General features: G+C 44.4%; 1 pseudogene; it reads left to right on the plus strand.

The window, feature by feature from the left end:
* Positions 1-11,787: 11,787 nt before the first annotated feature.
* On the plus strand, positions 11,788-14,949 carry LOC116758410 (annotated as a pseudogene).
* The last annotated feature ends 1,476 nt before the right edge of the window (positions 14,950-16,425 follow it).

Below are 16,425 nucleotides of genomic sequence, written 5' to 3' on the forward strand. Positions count from 1 at the left end.
TGATTTTTCCCTTCCGCATTCTTAGCATAGGACCCAGCGACAAAGAGTATCAAATCTCGGTTTTCTAACGATGTGTCCTGTAAGTCAATGCAAGGGGTCAATAACCATGACACCACGTCTACACAGTTACAGTGATCTGTACCACTGTCTGCAAGGGCAGCAGTGTTGAGAAAGTTGCAGCGCTCAAGAAGCTTAGATGTATAGCACAGGGAGAACAGCTCGATGCTATGTGATGATATAGAGGGGTGGGATAGGGAGGGTGAGAGGGAGGTTCAAGAGGGAGGGGATATGGGGATATATGTATGCATAGAGCTGATTGACTTTGTTGTACAGTGGAAACTAACACAACATTGTAAAGCAATTATACTCCAATAAAGATGTAAAAAAAATGTATATATATACACACACATATGGGAATGAAATAAAACTATAAAATGAAAAAAAAACAAAAAACGATGGAGCTTAGAAAGTGAAAGGAGGGACTTCCCTGGCGATCCAGTGCTTAAGACTCTGTGCTTCCACTTCAGGGGGGATGGGTTTGATCCCTGGTCAGGGAACTATAAAATCCCACATGCCGCGCAGCTAGGCCAAAAAAAAAAAAAAAAGTGAAAGGAGAAGGGCCTCAGTTAGTCGGCTTGCTGAAAAATGGTGAGTCTGTTGGGAGTTTAATAGACTCTCAACAGCATGAGGTATAAGTCATATCCTAACATGAAGTGGACAAATTCTTAGAAAAGTACAACCTTCCAAGACCGAACCAGGAAGAAATAGAAAATATGAACAGACCAACCACAAGCAATGCAATTGAAACTGTGATTTAAAATCTTCCAACAGGGACTTCCCTGGTGGCACAGCAGTTAGGAATGCACCTGCCAATGCAGGGAACAAGGGTTCGAACCCTAGTCCAGGAAGATCCCACATGCCATGGAGCAACTAAGCCCATGCACCACAGCTACTGAGCCTGCGTGCTGCAACTTCTGAAGCCCATGCGCCTAGAGCCTGTGCTTTGCAACAAGAGAAGCCACCACAATGAGAAGCCCATGAACCACAAAGAAGAGTAGCCCCCACTCGCCGCAACTAGAGAAACCCCTTGCGCAGCAGTGAAAACCCAATGCAGCCAAAAAAAAAAAAAACCTTCCAACAAACAGAAGTTCAGAACCAGATGGCTTCACAGGCAAATTCTAGCAAACATTTAGGCAAGAGCTAACACCCATCCTTCTCAAACTGTTCCAAAAAATTACAAAGGGAGGAACACTCCCAAGCTCAGTCTATGAGGCCACCATCACCCTGATACCAAAACCAGACAACGATATCACAAAAAAAGAAAATTACAGACCAATATCACTGATGAACATAGAAGCAAAAATCCTCAACAAAATACTAGTAAACAATCCAACAACACATTAAAAGGGTCATACATCATGATCAAGTGGGATTTATCCCAGGGATGCAAGGATTCTTCAGTATATGCAAATCAATCCATGTGATACACCATATTAACAAATTGAAGAATAAAAACCATACGATCATCTCAATAGATGCAGAAAAAGGTTTTGACAAAATTCAACACCCATATATGATTTAAAAAAAACTCTGCAGAAAGTGGGCATAGAGAGAACCTACCTCAACATAATAAAGGCCATATACAACAAACTCACAGCAAACATCATTCTCAATGGTGAAAAACTGAGAGCATTTCCTCTAAGATCGGAACAAGACAAGGATGTCCGCTCTTGCCACTATTATTCAGCATAGTTTTGGAAGTCCTAGCCATGGCAATCAGAGAGGAAAAAGAAATAGAAGGAATCCAAATTGGAAAAGAAGTAAAACTGTCACTGCTTGCAGATGACATGATACTATACATAGAAAATCCTAAAGATGCCACCAGAAAACTACTAGAGCTAATCAATGAATTTGGTAAAGTTGGAGGATGTAAGATGAATACACAGAAATTTCTTGCATTCCTATACACTAACAATGAAAAATCAGAAAGAGAAATTAAGGAAACAGTCCCATTTACCATTGCAACAAAAAGAATAAAATACCTAGGAATAAACCTACCTAAGGAGGCAAAAGACCTGTACTCAGAAAACTATAAGATACTGATGAAAGAAATCAAAGATGACACAAACAGATGGAGAGATATACCATGTTCTTGGATTGGAAGAATCAATATTGTGTGGGACTTCCCAGGTGGTCCGGTGGATAAGACTCCACGCTCCCAATGCAGGGGGGCCAGGTTCGATCCCTGGTGAGGGAACTAGATCCCACATGCATGCTGCAACTAAGAGTTTGCATGCCACAACTATGGAGCCCTCCTGCCACAACTAAGGAGCCCACCTGCCACAACTAAAGAGCCCACATGCTGCAACTAAGGAGCCAATGAGCTGCAACTAAGGAGCCCTGGAGACGCAACTAAGGAGCCCGGTGCAACCAAATAAATAAATAAATATTTTAAAAAAAAAGAATCAGTATTGTGAAAATGACTATACTACCCAAAGCAATCTACAGATTCAATGCAATCCCTAGCATATTACCAATGGCATTTTTCACAGAATTAGAACAAAAAATTTTACGATTTGCATGGAAACACAAAAGACCCCAAGTGGTCAGAGCAATTTCTTTTTTTTTTTTTTTTTTGGCTGCGTTGGGTCTTTGTTGCTGTGCGTGGGCTTTCTCTAGTTGCGGCGAGTTGGGGCCTATTCTTCGTTGCAGTGCACAGGCTTCTCATTGTGGTGGCTTCTCTTGTGTGGAGCACAGGCTCTAGGCACACGGGCTTCAGTAGTTGTGGCTCGCGGTCTCTAGAGTGCAGGTTCAGTAGTTGTGGCACATGGGCTTAGATGCTCTGCGGCATGTGGGATCTTCCTGGACCAGGGCTTGAACCCGTGTCCCTTGCACTGGCAGGTGAATTCTCATCCACTGCGCCACCAGGGAAGTCCGGCATTCATGCACTTCTGAGAGTTAAGAGCTTTCATACTTTAGAGTCTCAATTTCATCAATTCCTGCTTGCAGAGAGCAGAACACCTCAGTTTCAGGAGGGTCAGGAAATTCCTTCTGAGTTAAATTTTATGTAACTCTTTATTTTAGAATGCAAATCTCATCCTAACAGGCTTACTGGGGCCACGTCACACAGAAGAAAAGTATGGTTTCCCAAAAATGGCCCTAGTGTCATCTGGGCTAGTTTAGTTTAGACACAAATACCCTTTGCCTTTGGCTAGAAACCCTCAGTATGGGAATACTTTACTCCAAGGGCTTTGCTGTTTTGTGAAAGTGGGTTTTCATATAGATAAAGTGACAATGGTAAACCCCGATACTGTGCCACATTCTGCATTGTTTATCTTAGTTTCCCTTTTCTCATTTAGAGGAATCCTGGGGAGCAACTTACCAAAGGATCCCTCAGAGCCCCATCGATGCTTATTATTTCAGTAATCAAATTTTTTGACTTCCCCCAATGGAAAGGCAGTCTGGACTAAGAGGTGGAGGTCTCTTAAACGATGGGTTCAGCAGGGGGCATTGCTTTTTTCAGTGCCCCACTCGTTTACAGCAAAGGCAGACACTTCAGGGCACAGCATTCCTGAGTGAAGAATCTCTAGGTTCTAGCTTGAAATGTGTTTGTGGAGGTCCCCTTGGCCCTTGGAACTATTGTAACTTCAGGGCCGTAAATTGGTTGGCTTTTTGGATTTCAGCTCGCTCCAAGGTTTTTTCAAAATGCTTAGCTAGGGCTATTAATCCAGCAAGAAAGTGGCTTCCCAGCACAGCTTGTGTCTCTTTATTAGGCTACTTAGTTCAGCCAGAGCTTGCTAATGAATAAGGAAATGAAGGTGTTTTCTGAGTTCGTTTAATAAAGAAAGCCCGGAATTTCACAAACAGGGTTTCCAATTTTGTCTTATGATCTGAGACTGCTTTATTCTTTTTGTGTTGTTTGCAAGATTGACTGATAGACCAGTCAGTCTTTTGAGGAAATACCTTATCAGTACTTTCAAGTAGGCACTTCCCTGGTGGCTCAGTGGTTAAGAATCCGCCTGCCAATGCAGTGGACACAGGTTCGAGCCCTGGTCCGGAAAGATCCCACATGCCGTGGAGCAACTAAGCCTGTGTGCCACAACTACTGAGCCTGAGCTCTAGAGCCCGTGAGCCACAACTACTGAGCTTGCACGCCTAGAGCCCATGCTCTGCAGTGTGAGACGCCACCGCAATGAGAAGCCTGCGCACCTCAACAAAGAGCAGCCCCTGCTGTCGCCACAACTAGAGAAAGCCTGCGCACAGCAGCAAAGAGCCAACGCAGCCATAAATAAATTAATTAATTAAAAAAATTTTTTTCATGTAGGTCTTGGGCTATTTTTCTAGAGCCTTTTGGGCCATCCCTGGCAGAGCAGTTCACATGTGGGTCTTTAATATCACTCTTGGGGTCTTCCCACTGGGCTTCAGTCATTTATTTGGGGGCATTGCTAGGTCCTAATGTCATATGAATAAACTGGCAGCGATCTGGGAGCCCATATCGTAGGCTGCAATTAGAATTCTAAATTCCTCATAAAAATTTTGAGGATTCTCTTGAGGATTTGGAGAACCTTTTATGATGGCCCTAATTCAGCCTTTGACTATGAGAAAAGATGGTTACATTTAGTATTCAAGGCTCAGCAGAGGGCCTCACTTTAAAAGGCAATTGAGTGGGACTTCCCTGGTAGAGCAGCTGTGAAGACTCCACACTCCCAAGGCAGGGGGCCTGGGTTTGATCCCTGGTCAGGGAACTAGATCCCACATGCATGCCACAACTAAGAGTTCACATGCCTCAACTAAGGAGCCCATGAGCCACAACTAAGGAGCCCATGAGTCGCAACTAAGGAGCCCACCTGCTGCAACTAAGTAGCCCGCCTGCCTCAACAAAGACCCAGCACAACGAATAAATAAATAGATTTTTAAAATAAAATAAAAGGTGTAAAGGGATTGGTAGGTTCAGAAAATTTAGGGAGGGGAGGTTTAAGGGAAGGAGCAGTTGGAGTCAAGTTAGTCAGTGTGCACTTCCTAGATTTTTTTAGATTCACTGTCAATTTGTTGCTTAAACTTTTCATTTGTTTTTGTAAAGAATCTTTTAAAGAAGCAATTTTCGATTCATTGAGTTTCTAAGATGCTTCAGCATACCAGTAAAAAAAATGCACCCCATTGTTTTGGGGAGATTTGGGACCCTTTTTTTCTCTAGAGCACCTTGTAAAGATATGCTTGTCTAGGTTAAAAGTTCCCTACTGTGACCACTGCAATTTAAGGTTATCTTTGGTAAGTTTAACCCACTAGTTCAGAAAAACACAGATTTTGGGCCCATAATTTTATACATATAGTTAGCCAGGGTCCCAGACAGAGAAGTCCCAGATTTTTTGGACCCAGGGAACCAATTTTTCTCTTTTTTTCCCCCTTATTACCTAAGGCCTCACACTGGACCTGTCACAGGAAGGGAGACCCCTTCCAGGGCCCAAAGTGGGCTCTTGTCTAACACTTGGAAATGAATTGTCCAAGGAGACACACGTGCTGACAAAGCAGGAGACTTTATTGGGAAGGGGTACCCGGGTGGAGAGCAGGAGGGTTAGGGAATCCAGGAGGACTGCTTTGCCACATGGCTTGCAGTCTCGGGTTTTATGGGAATGGGGTTAGTTTCCGGGTTGTCTCTGGCCAATCATTCTGACTCAGGGTCCTTCCTGGTGGTACGTGCATCACTCAGCCAAGATGGATTCCAGTGAGAAGGATTCTGGGAGGTTGGAAGGAGAAATGGACTGGCATCTCCTCTCTCATTTTGACCTTTCCTGAATTCTTCCAGTTGGTGGTAGCTTGTTAGTTCTGTGTTCCTTACCAGGACCTCCTGTTTAAAATAACTCATGTAAGTGGTTACTATGTTGCCTGGTCAGGGCGGGCAGTTTCAGTCAGTATTTCCCCTAACAGACCCAGTCCAGCTTAAGTCAGACCTAATGTGACCCTGGACCCAGTCCAGTTTCTTTTCTTTTTTTTTTTTTAACATCTTTATTGGGGTATAATTGCTTTACAATGGTGTGTTAGTTTCTGCCTTATAACAAAGTGAATCAGTTATACATATACATATGTTCCCATCCCAGTCCAGTTTCTTTTAAGTCAGCTGGCCCCCAGACCCAGTCCAGAGAAAGAAATACTTGAATAAATTCAGGGAGCTCTTTCAAACACAAAACCTGCAAACCTCAGACATGAAAGGAACTTACCCATCTTTCAGATGTAGCAAGAAAGCAGTGAGCTCAATGGGCTCAGCGGGTACCTCTGCCTGGTTGCTTGTTGCTTCTGAGGGCCGTTTGGCATCTCCTTTGGATCCCACTTCTGACACCAGAACAGTTAAAAGATAAACTGAGGCATACTAAATTTTTAGGGAATTTATTTGAGCAAAAATCAATTCAAATAAAGCAGTGCCAAACTGGATGTGGTTAGAAGTGCTCTGTTGATGGGAGCTGAAGAAAACTTTTTTTTTTTTTTTTTTTTTTTTTTGCGGTACGCGGACCTCTCACCGCTGCGGTCTCCCCCGTTGAGGAGCACAGGCTCCGGACACGCAGGCCCAGCAGCCACGGCCCACGGGCCCAGCCACTCCGCGGCACGCGGGACCCTCCCGGACCGGGGCACGAACCCGCGCCCCCCGCATCGGCAGGCGGACTCCCAACCACTACGCCACCAGGGAAGCCCTGAAGAAAACTTTTATATGGAAAAACTGGAAGCAAAGTAAGGAAAGTATTGATTGGCTATAGCTTAAATCCTAGTTGGCTCTTTGTGGTTGTTAGTCTTTAGGTTTTGCTTTCATAACCTTGAGATATTCGCAGGCTTAGATTTTGGTTTGCTTCCATAGGTGATGTAGCATTAGAGCCCCCTCAGGCTAATGGCCTCCTTGCTTAATTAATTTCACACCATCATCTCTCCTGCACCACTGCATCAGCCTCCTCCTCTATCTCCCTGCCCCAGTCTTGTCCCCTGCAATCCATTCTACACACAGCACTAGAATGATCTTTCTAAAGCAAATCTGGTGCAGTACCTCCCTTGCTTAAAGCCCTCTGGCTTCTCATTGCCCTCAGAATCAGAATCCATTCCTTCACAGCCCAGCTTACCCCTTATCCTCATCTCTAACTACTAGCACTCCAGGACGCCTCAAGGAGGAGGCTGTACACATACAGCACCTGGAATGCATTTCTCCCTCTGCTCCTGGTTCAATTGTCCTCATACTTTAGGTTTCCTGTAGGCATTTCAAGGACCTATGGTGGTCTGCTGCAAAACCCAGTCAGGAAAACACAAGAATGTAATTACCTTCTTATTTGTATGTCAGAATAATGTACTGAAATGTTAATTTGTCTTCTGTTCTCACTGCAGTGGAAGAATTAGCAGGTCATCGATTTGAAAGCCTGGGTTCACAGAAGCAAAGCAGCTGGATTGTTCCAGAGGGGAAGGATCTCAGCAATTGAAGGTAATCCTGGCAGGATTCCAGGGGAGGCAGGGAAGAGATACCTGTGGACATCTCCTAGGTCTTGAGAGCAATGGAGAGGGTCTCTGTGGACAGGAAAAGGCTCACCTGAGAAAGCCAGGGTAAAGGAAAGATCTGAAGGCAGAGCAGGAGTGCGTCAGGGGAGTGGAGGTGGGGAAGATCATTCTAGGTATTCCAGCACGTGCAAAGGTCCTGTGGTGGAAGGAAACAGACTCATAAAGAGGAAAGTGGCATGGATGAGATATGGCTTGAGGCAGGGCCAAGTTAAGGATTTTGGTCTTTTTTCTAAGAGTAAGAGGAGGTGACCGAAGGGTGTTTAAACATTGTGGGGGATGTTGACATTATCAGATTTATATTTTGAAAAGATAACTGTGGAAAGATATTGCAGGGGAACAAAGAGTAGAGGCTTTGTTGGAGATGGATAGAAAGCCTTTGAACTGGACCAGGAGAGAAAAGAGGAGCTGCTAGGAATACGACAGTGGACGTGGAAATGTAGAATGCAGGCAGATTCCAGAGTCACTGAGGAAGTTCAACAGAAATGGGGGAGGGACAGGGGGAGGAGAGGGAGGCTCCAGTGATGACGGTGAAGTTTTGATTTGCGTGGAAGGAAAGGTGATGGTGTTAATTATTGAGCTGTGGGACGCTGGGAGAAAAGCAGGCTGAGGGGAGGGAGCAGATGAGCCGGGGAGCATATGGCTACAAGTACCAGAAGGCCTAGGCTAAGCTATAAGAGGCTGTTTATTGTCTACAGATGAAGCCCGGAGGTTGGAGTTTCCAGAGTTTTCTCAGACTCTTTCCACTCTTCAGCCCCGTCATTTTTTGCATGCTGGCTTTTTACTCCTGTGTCTGTTGTCTCATGACAGACATAGCTCCACATATCATGTACTCACACCAGCATTCCAAATAAAAAGTAGGGAGCAGGGGCACAAGGTTCTTCCCTTCAGGGGCTCTGTCTTCTTATCTGGGAAGCAAAATCCTCTCCAGAAACTCCCCAGCAAATTTCCCCTTGCCTCTCATGGGCCAGGACTGGCAGCATGACCATACCTGGACACAGAGGAAGCTCGGAAGATTTGTATCAGCGACAAAGATTCTTCCTTGGCCAACTCCAGTCAGGCTACTTTGAACTCTGTTCTCATCTATGCCCTGACTTCTGGGCTTCTACATTCAGCTCTGTATCATTCAGCTTTAGCAAGACTCTGTTAGGTCGGTTTAGCCACAATCCCACCCTCACCCCTGAGGTTTCCATTTAGTAAATTTCCATCCACTGGCCCCCACCCTGCTCCTTGGCTATAAATCCCCACTTTTCCTTATTGCGTTTGAAGTCGATCCAGATCTCCCTCCCTGAATACAAACCCTCATTGTAGTAGCCCCTTGAATATAGTCTACCTGATCATCGTCAACAATTGTCATGAATAATTTTCTCTTTAACACCAGTCATTTGGCAAAAAAGAAAAGGATTATCATTGGTAGTTTAGAGTAATCATAATGTATCCCCCGGGGCTGAGGGCAGAGCCTATATTCCTAAAACCAAGGGAGTGCTATCCCCAAATGGGGATCTCCCAGCAGGGATAAAGGAGATGGGGAAGGGCTAATGGGTTGCAATGAACTGGCTGTGCACAGAGAGTATCAAGGTCAACTGTCATTTGTGCAGTCCACATCCGTGCTTCTTTCTGGAAACAGCACCTCCATTTTTCCTTTTGCAATTGTGCTTCTCACACTTAAACCAAGTGGTTTGGGTGTGGCTGATCTCATCCCCCACACTGTGGGACTGGTGTATGACCCAGCTAATGTTGCCAGATAAAGTACAGGATGCCTACTTGGGACATATGGATCTTCACATTTTATTCATTATTTATCTGAAATTCAAATGTAACTGAATGTCTCATATTTTTATTCATTAAATCTGGCAACTCCAGATCCAGGCCTACCAATAGGACACAGACATTGGTTTGGAAAAGGCCATGAGTCCTAAGCCAGGCAGATGAGAACCCCCTTCAAACATTCGATGGAGCGCTCAGGAAAGAGGCTTTCTTATTTCACTGGGTTGCAAATCTAGCAGAACATAACTTCAGCTGCAGGAGTCAGCCTAAGACCTAGACCTGGCTCATCCAAAGATTCCTCCTCCAAATTACAATGATTGGTTCATAGCAAGGCACAAAACCCAAGCAAAGTCAGCAAGACTCAAGCCTGGAGCTGATGATGGAATTATTGGTAAAACAGAATCTCTGTCTGTCTGCTGGAGTCACTGAGCTGGAAGCATGTAAGCCTGTTGGTGCTGGTGACGATCTCACCCTAATGTGAGGAGGGTAAGCCTAGAAGTTAAGTCAGCAGAGGGAATTCCCTGCCAGTCCCGTGGTTAGGACTCCACGCTTTCACTGCCGAGGGCCTGGGTTTAATCCCTGGCGGGGGAACCAAGATCCCACAAAGTAAGTCAGCAGAGAAAAAAGCAGAAGCAAGAGATGGAAAAACGGATACCGTGTCTTGTCAATATCATTGAGCCTCTAATATCAATCAGCCAGGCCTGAAGTCATCCTACCCCTGGACTTTTCAGTTAACTAAGCCAATAATTTTGCTTTACGGCTTAAACCAGTTTGACTTGGAGTTCTGCCACTTGCCACCAAGGGAATACTGATTAGGGGAAGATCGCTGGTTCAGTTTTGGACATGTTGAGTTTGAGATGCCTCTGATGTCAAGTAGGCTGTTGCATGTGTGAATCTGAGCTAGAGGTTTAAATTATTAAGCCTCCTTTGTATAGTTGGTGATTGAATTTCCCACGCCTAGAACCCAGCCTGGCATAAGGTAGGCATTCGATGAATATTTGATGAATACGTGAATATAACAGTCTGATAAATTCTTAGTAGCCCTTCAGAACCAGAAGTGCTGATCAGTCCAGGTAGATGGGATAAATAAATGAATACAGCTGAAGAAAATATTAGTGAACTGGAAGACCAAATTGAATAACTTTCCCTGAAGGAAGATTCAAAAAAAATTAGAAAATATAAAAGAAATAATACGAGTTACAGAGTATTAAAGCAGAAGTAAAAATATCCAGATAATAAGACTTCAGAAAGAGAAACAAAGTTGAAGAGGAGTAAATATTTGAAGAAATAATGAAAGTAAATTATACAGAATTTAAGAAAAGATCAAAAGACTTCTGTTTCCAACCAGGATATAGAGGTTTTCAGCAGACCAATGCTCCCACTGCAGAAGTTAGAAGAAAAACCAAAAAATTGCAAGAATCGTCTTTTTAAAGTCAGCAGAGAGCTATGACTGAATGAGATGAACTAAAATTCCAAAGAGAGAAGAGCCTTCATTCCTGAATAAGCTGAGGATCACTGGTCAAATATTTTTCTCTGGAGGCATCTGCCAATTCTGGACACAAAGGCTTAGCTCAGGCAAAGGAACATTACTGGGAGAAAGAGAAACCAGCAAAGATTTTGGTGGTCCTGAGGAGCTGGGGGCTCCTGGAAGCCCCTAAAAGCTGGAGGGAGCAAAATCTTCTGCAGTCGTGTGGTGTTTAGGAGCCAAAGTCCAATTACAGAAAGAGGGCCTGCCTGAAACAAAGGGGCCAGATTTTGAAGATATGTGGGGCGGGAGGTGGGAGAGTTAAACTCAAAACCTCCAAAAGACAGAATAAAACCTCCCACAGCCCACAGGCTGAGACAGAGAATGTCTAGGCTCTCATTCAAAAGCCCAGAAGGCTCATGCCTGAGAAATGAGGATGAAACAAAGGTAGATAGAGTATTCATAAAACTGGAACTTATCCCCAATCCAGCTCAATCCCTAACTTGACGTGATCAATTTCTCAGCGCAGGAGCCCAAAGAGTAAACGTAGAACATCCTCTGGTGAAAGATTAAAGTCATCTGGATAAAAGATAATGGTCCTTTGGGTACAGCACCTAAGAAGCTTGCAAGTTGCTAGTCTGTCCTAACAGCAAATAAAAAGGTGAACAGGGCTTCCCTGGTGGCGCAGTGGTTGGGAGTCCGCCTGCCGATGCAGGGGACACGGGTTCGTGCCCCGGTCCGGGAAGATCCCACATGCCGCGGAGCGGCTGGGCCCGTGAGCCGTGGCCGCTGAGCCTGCGCGTCCGGAGCCTGTGCTCCGCAGCGGGAGAGGCCACAACAGGGAGAGGCCCGCGTGCCGCAAAAAAAAAGGTGAACAAACTGAAAACTCAGCAACTCTTCTTGACGTGTGAGAGAAGTGAGGTCACAAGTGACAGAAGGTCACAGAGGGCCAGGGACCTGTGACAGTGAGATTCACGGAAGTGAGGGCAGCAAACTGCCACGCTTCAAACTGGAGAGACAGACAGGCAAATATGGAGAATCAGATCTACCCAAGCAGAAACCCACAAGCTGAAACGTCCATGGGCACCAGTGCTGGGTAGGGAAACCTGAATTATAGTTGATGAATTTCTTGCAGCTTAGAGTGGACACTCGGAGTTAAAATCTCTAGGGGGACCCTGTCATAGGAGGATCCACTTATGGGAGATTTACCGGCAAGGGCTCTACCTGGTTCTCACAGTGAATATCAGAGAAAAAGCCCTCATGCTCTGGCAAGGGGAGGGGAAAAGGAACCATTCTGAAATATGCCAAATATTCTGTTCTTAACAAGGTTTGCCTTCAGGAGAAAATGTTGAACCAGGGCCTAACCTGCTGGGGTTTTATCAGAACCTAATTGGCCTTGAGGAAGGGAAGTACCCAACTCCAGACAATTCTAGCCATCCTGTCCCACCCTAGAGGGGTAAAACAACGAAGAAACACATGTGAAGTTCACAGTCCAGAGGCACAGGCTCACTAAAAGAGTGAGACCTAATCATGGGACTGTAGAATGCTTCCCCCCACACACACTTTATCACCACATTACTAAAGGCTGATTTACAGCAGTTCCTTGTACCTAGTACATTATGCCTGGCTATCAAGAAAAAATGACAAGACATGCTAAAAGGAAAAAACAAAACCAAAACAAACAAAAAAACCCCACTACAGTTTGAAGAGACAGAGCAAGCATCAGAACCACTTGGCAGGGATGTTGGAAAGATCAGACCAGGAATTTGAAACAACTATGATTAATATGCTAATATGATGTCCAAAAGGGCTCTAAAGGATAGTAGACAGCATGCAAGAACAGATGGGCAGGGCTTCCCTGGTGGCGCAGTGGTTGGGAGTCCGCCTGCCGATGCAGGGGACACGGGTTCGTGCCCCGGTCCGGGAAGATCCCACATGCCGCGGAGCGGCTAGGCCCGTGAGCCATGGCCGCTGACCCTGCGCGTCCAGAGCCTGTGCTCCGCAACAGGAGAGGCCACAGCAGTGAGAGGCCCACGTACCACAAAAAAAAAAAAAAAAAGTAAGCGGATTGAGAAAGATATTCCATGTTAACACTAATTAAAAGAAAGTAGTAGTAGCTATATTAATTTTAGACAAAGCAGGGATAAAGGAGGGGCATTACATAATGATAACATAATACTGTACATTAACAACATTTCAATTTTTAAAAATTAACACAAAACGAATCAAAGATAAGTGTAAGACCTAAAACTATAAAACTCTTAGAGGAAATATAGGGCAAAATTTTCATGACATGGCATTTGGCAGTGATTTCTTGGATATATCCAAAGTCACAGGCAACAAAAGAAAAAAAAGACAAATTGGACTTTACAAAAATTAAACATTTTGTGCACCAAAAGCCAATATCAACAGAGCAAAAAGGCAACCCACAGAATGGGAGAAAACATTTGCACATCATATATCTGATAAGGGATTAATATTCAGACTATATAGAGAACTCCTAAATCTCAACAACAACAAAAACTAAACAACCCAATTCAAAAATGGGCAAAGGGGGCTTCCCTGGTGGCGTGGTGGTTGAGAGTCCGCCTGCCGATGCAGGGGACACGGGTTCGTGCCCCGGTCCGGGAAGCTCCCACATGCCGCGGAGTGGCTGGGCCCGTGAGCCATGGCTGCTGAGCCTGCGTGTCCGGAGCCTGTGCTCCACAACGGGAGAGGCCACAGCAGTGAGAGGCCCGCATACCGCAAAAAAAAAAAAAAAAAAAAAATGGGCAAAGGACTTGAATAGACATTTCTCCAAAAAAGATATACAAATGGCCAAAAAACACATGAAAAAAATGTTCATTGTCATTGGTAAGTAGGTAAATGCAAATCAAAACCACAATAAGATACCACTTCACATCCACTAGAATGACTATAATCATAAATACAGAAAACAGCCAAGTGTTGGCTGGGATGCAAAGAAATTAAAACCGTTCTGCATTGCTGGTGGGGATATAAAATGGTGCAGCCACTGTGGAAAACACTTTGGCAATTCCTCAGTAAGTTAAACACAGAAGTACCATATCGTTCCACTCCTAGGCATATACTCAAAAGTGAAAACAGGTGTTCAAACGAAAACTCGTACATGAATGTTCATAGCAGTATTATCCACAATAGCCAAAAGGTGGAAACAACCCAAATGTCCATCGCTGATGAATGGGTAAATAAAATGTGGTATATCCATACAGTGGAATATTATTCAGCCTCAAAAAGAAATGAAGTACTGATACAAGTTGCAACATAGATGAACCTTGAAAACATTATGCTAAGAAGCCAGATACGAAAGGCCACATACTGTCTAATGAGTCTATTTATTTGAAATATTCAGAATAGGCAAATGCAGAAAATAGAGCAGGGATGGCCAGAGGCTGGGGCAAGGAGAATTGGGATTTCCTTTTGGAGTGATGAAAATATTCTGCAACTAGATAGTGGTAATGGTTTCATACATGGTGAACATACCAAATACCACCGAGTTATACACTTTAAAGTGGTTAGAAGGTCCCTGCTGGAGTGCCCCTGTGCCCCTGAACCAGCTTCTGGGAGCTTGGCAGACACAGATGAGAGACACCATGAGAGCTTCATGGTTGTGCTTCTGGGGGCTTGTTCCCAAGAGAGCAGAGCCCCTGAGGAAGAGGAGGAGAAGCAGGAGAAAGAGGAAGAGGAGGAAGGAGGAGGAGGAGCAAAAGAAGGAGAAGAAAAATCCAAACAAAAGGCCAAGCTGCCAAGGACCGCTTGAAGAAAAGGATGCCATGACAGCCACGAGCTAATTCCCCTTAAGGATTTTATCACGCCTGTGAAGTTCCCAGGGAAAGTGAGACACCGGCCTGCGGTGCAGCTCCCCTTGGAGGAGAGCAGCTCCCCTTGGAGGAGAGCGAGTAGAGAGCTCTGCTTCTGAAGAAGTGGTCGCTCTACAACATGGAGTTGGAGAAGGACGCCGTCAGGTCCATGCTTGAGGCCCGGCAGGGAATCTGCAGGAGCTGCGGCTCACATCCCCGGAATGCCACGAGGCAGCCACCGAGCGGGACCCCAGTCTATTCCCCTTTGAGAGACAGGGGCTAGAGTACACGCCGCCGATCTCCAACTACCAGCCCCCGGAAGGCAGGTACCACGACATCACCAAGGTGTACGCACAGGTGGAGTTCAAGAGTTAGAGCTGTAGGCAGCTGTCCACAGAACACACTGGCCCTGAGAGCCGGAATGACCAGGGCTCAATGCTTGACTTGGGCCACTTGGACATCTCAGAACATATTGATCTATTATAGAGGGAGTCATTCTGATAGCACAAGAGGAGCAAGAAATGTCTAGTACACTGGAAGCGTGGAAGATGCATGCCGTTTTTGTTGTTTTTTTAATGGAGGTGTAGCTGATGTACCACGTGGCGTGGGTTGCAGGTGTACACTATGGTGGTTCACAATTTTTAGACGTTGTGCACCATTTATAGTTATTGTAGAATATTGGCCGTGTTCCCTGTCTTGTACAGTATATCCTGTGGCTTTCTTTTTCTCTTTTTTCTTCTTTTGGCCGCACCACGTGAGTTGTGGGGGGTCTTAGGTCCCCGTCCAGGAATTGAACCCGAGCCCTCGGTAGTGAAAGAGCTACATCCTAACTACTGGACTGCCAGGGAATTCCCTTCATCTATTTTTTTAAATTGAAGTACAGTTGATTTACAATGTTGTCTTAGTTCCTGGTGTACAGCAAAGTGATTCAGCTGTATACGTATATTATACACACACACACACATATATACATATTCTTTTTCAGATTCTTTTCCATTATAGTTTATTACAAGATATTGAATATAGTTCCCTGTGCTACACAGTGGAACCTTGTTTTCTAATCTATTTTATATATCGTAGTGTGTATCTGCTAATCCCAAACTCCTAATTTACCCTCCCGTCCCCTTTCCGCTTTAGTAACCAAGACATGAAAGCAGCCTAAGTGTCCACCCTCCTAATTTACCCTCCCGTCCCCTTTCCGCTTTAGTAACCAAGACATGAAAGCAGCCTAAGTGTCCACCGACAGATGAATGGATAAAGAAAATGTGAGATAGGTATATATATATATAGATATATAGATAATGGAATATTACTCAGCCATAAAAAAGAATGAAATAGTGTCATTTGCAGCCACATGGATGGACCTGAAGATTATCATGCTAAGTGAAGTAAGTCTGACAAAGACAAATATCATATATCACTCATATGTGGAATCTAAAGAAATGATACCAATGAACTTATTTACAAAACAGAAACAGACTCACAAACATAGAAAACAAACCTTGTAGCTTATTTTATACATAATGGTTTGTACCTCTTGATCACCTGCCTCTGTGTTGCCCTTCCCCACTTCCCTCTCCCCACTGGTAGCCATGGGTTTGTTCTCTATATCTGTGAGTCTGTTTCTTTTTTGTTGTGTTCACCAGTTTGTTTGTTTTAGATTCCACATATGGGTGATATCATACAGTAAAAACAAACAAACAAAAACAAATAAAATAAATTGGTTAAAATGGTGAATTTGATGTTTTGTGTATTTTAGCACAATTTTTTTTTTAAGTCAAGAGAAGGTACTAAGTTTAGATAATTCAGCTTCTCAACTAAGGCAGATTGATGCATTGGCTTCTCTGTGAA

The sequence above is a fragment of the Phocoena sinus genome, chromosome 8 (assembly GCF_008692025.1).
Source record: "Phocoena sinus isolate mPhoSin1 chromosome 8, mPhoSin1.pri, whole genome shotgun sequence".
NCBI lineage: Eukaryota > Metazoa > Chordata > Mammalia > Artiodactyla > Phocoenidae > Phocoena > Phocoena sinus.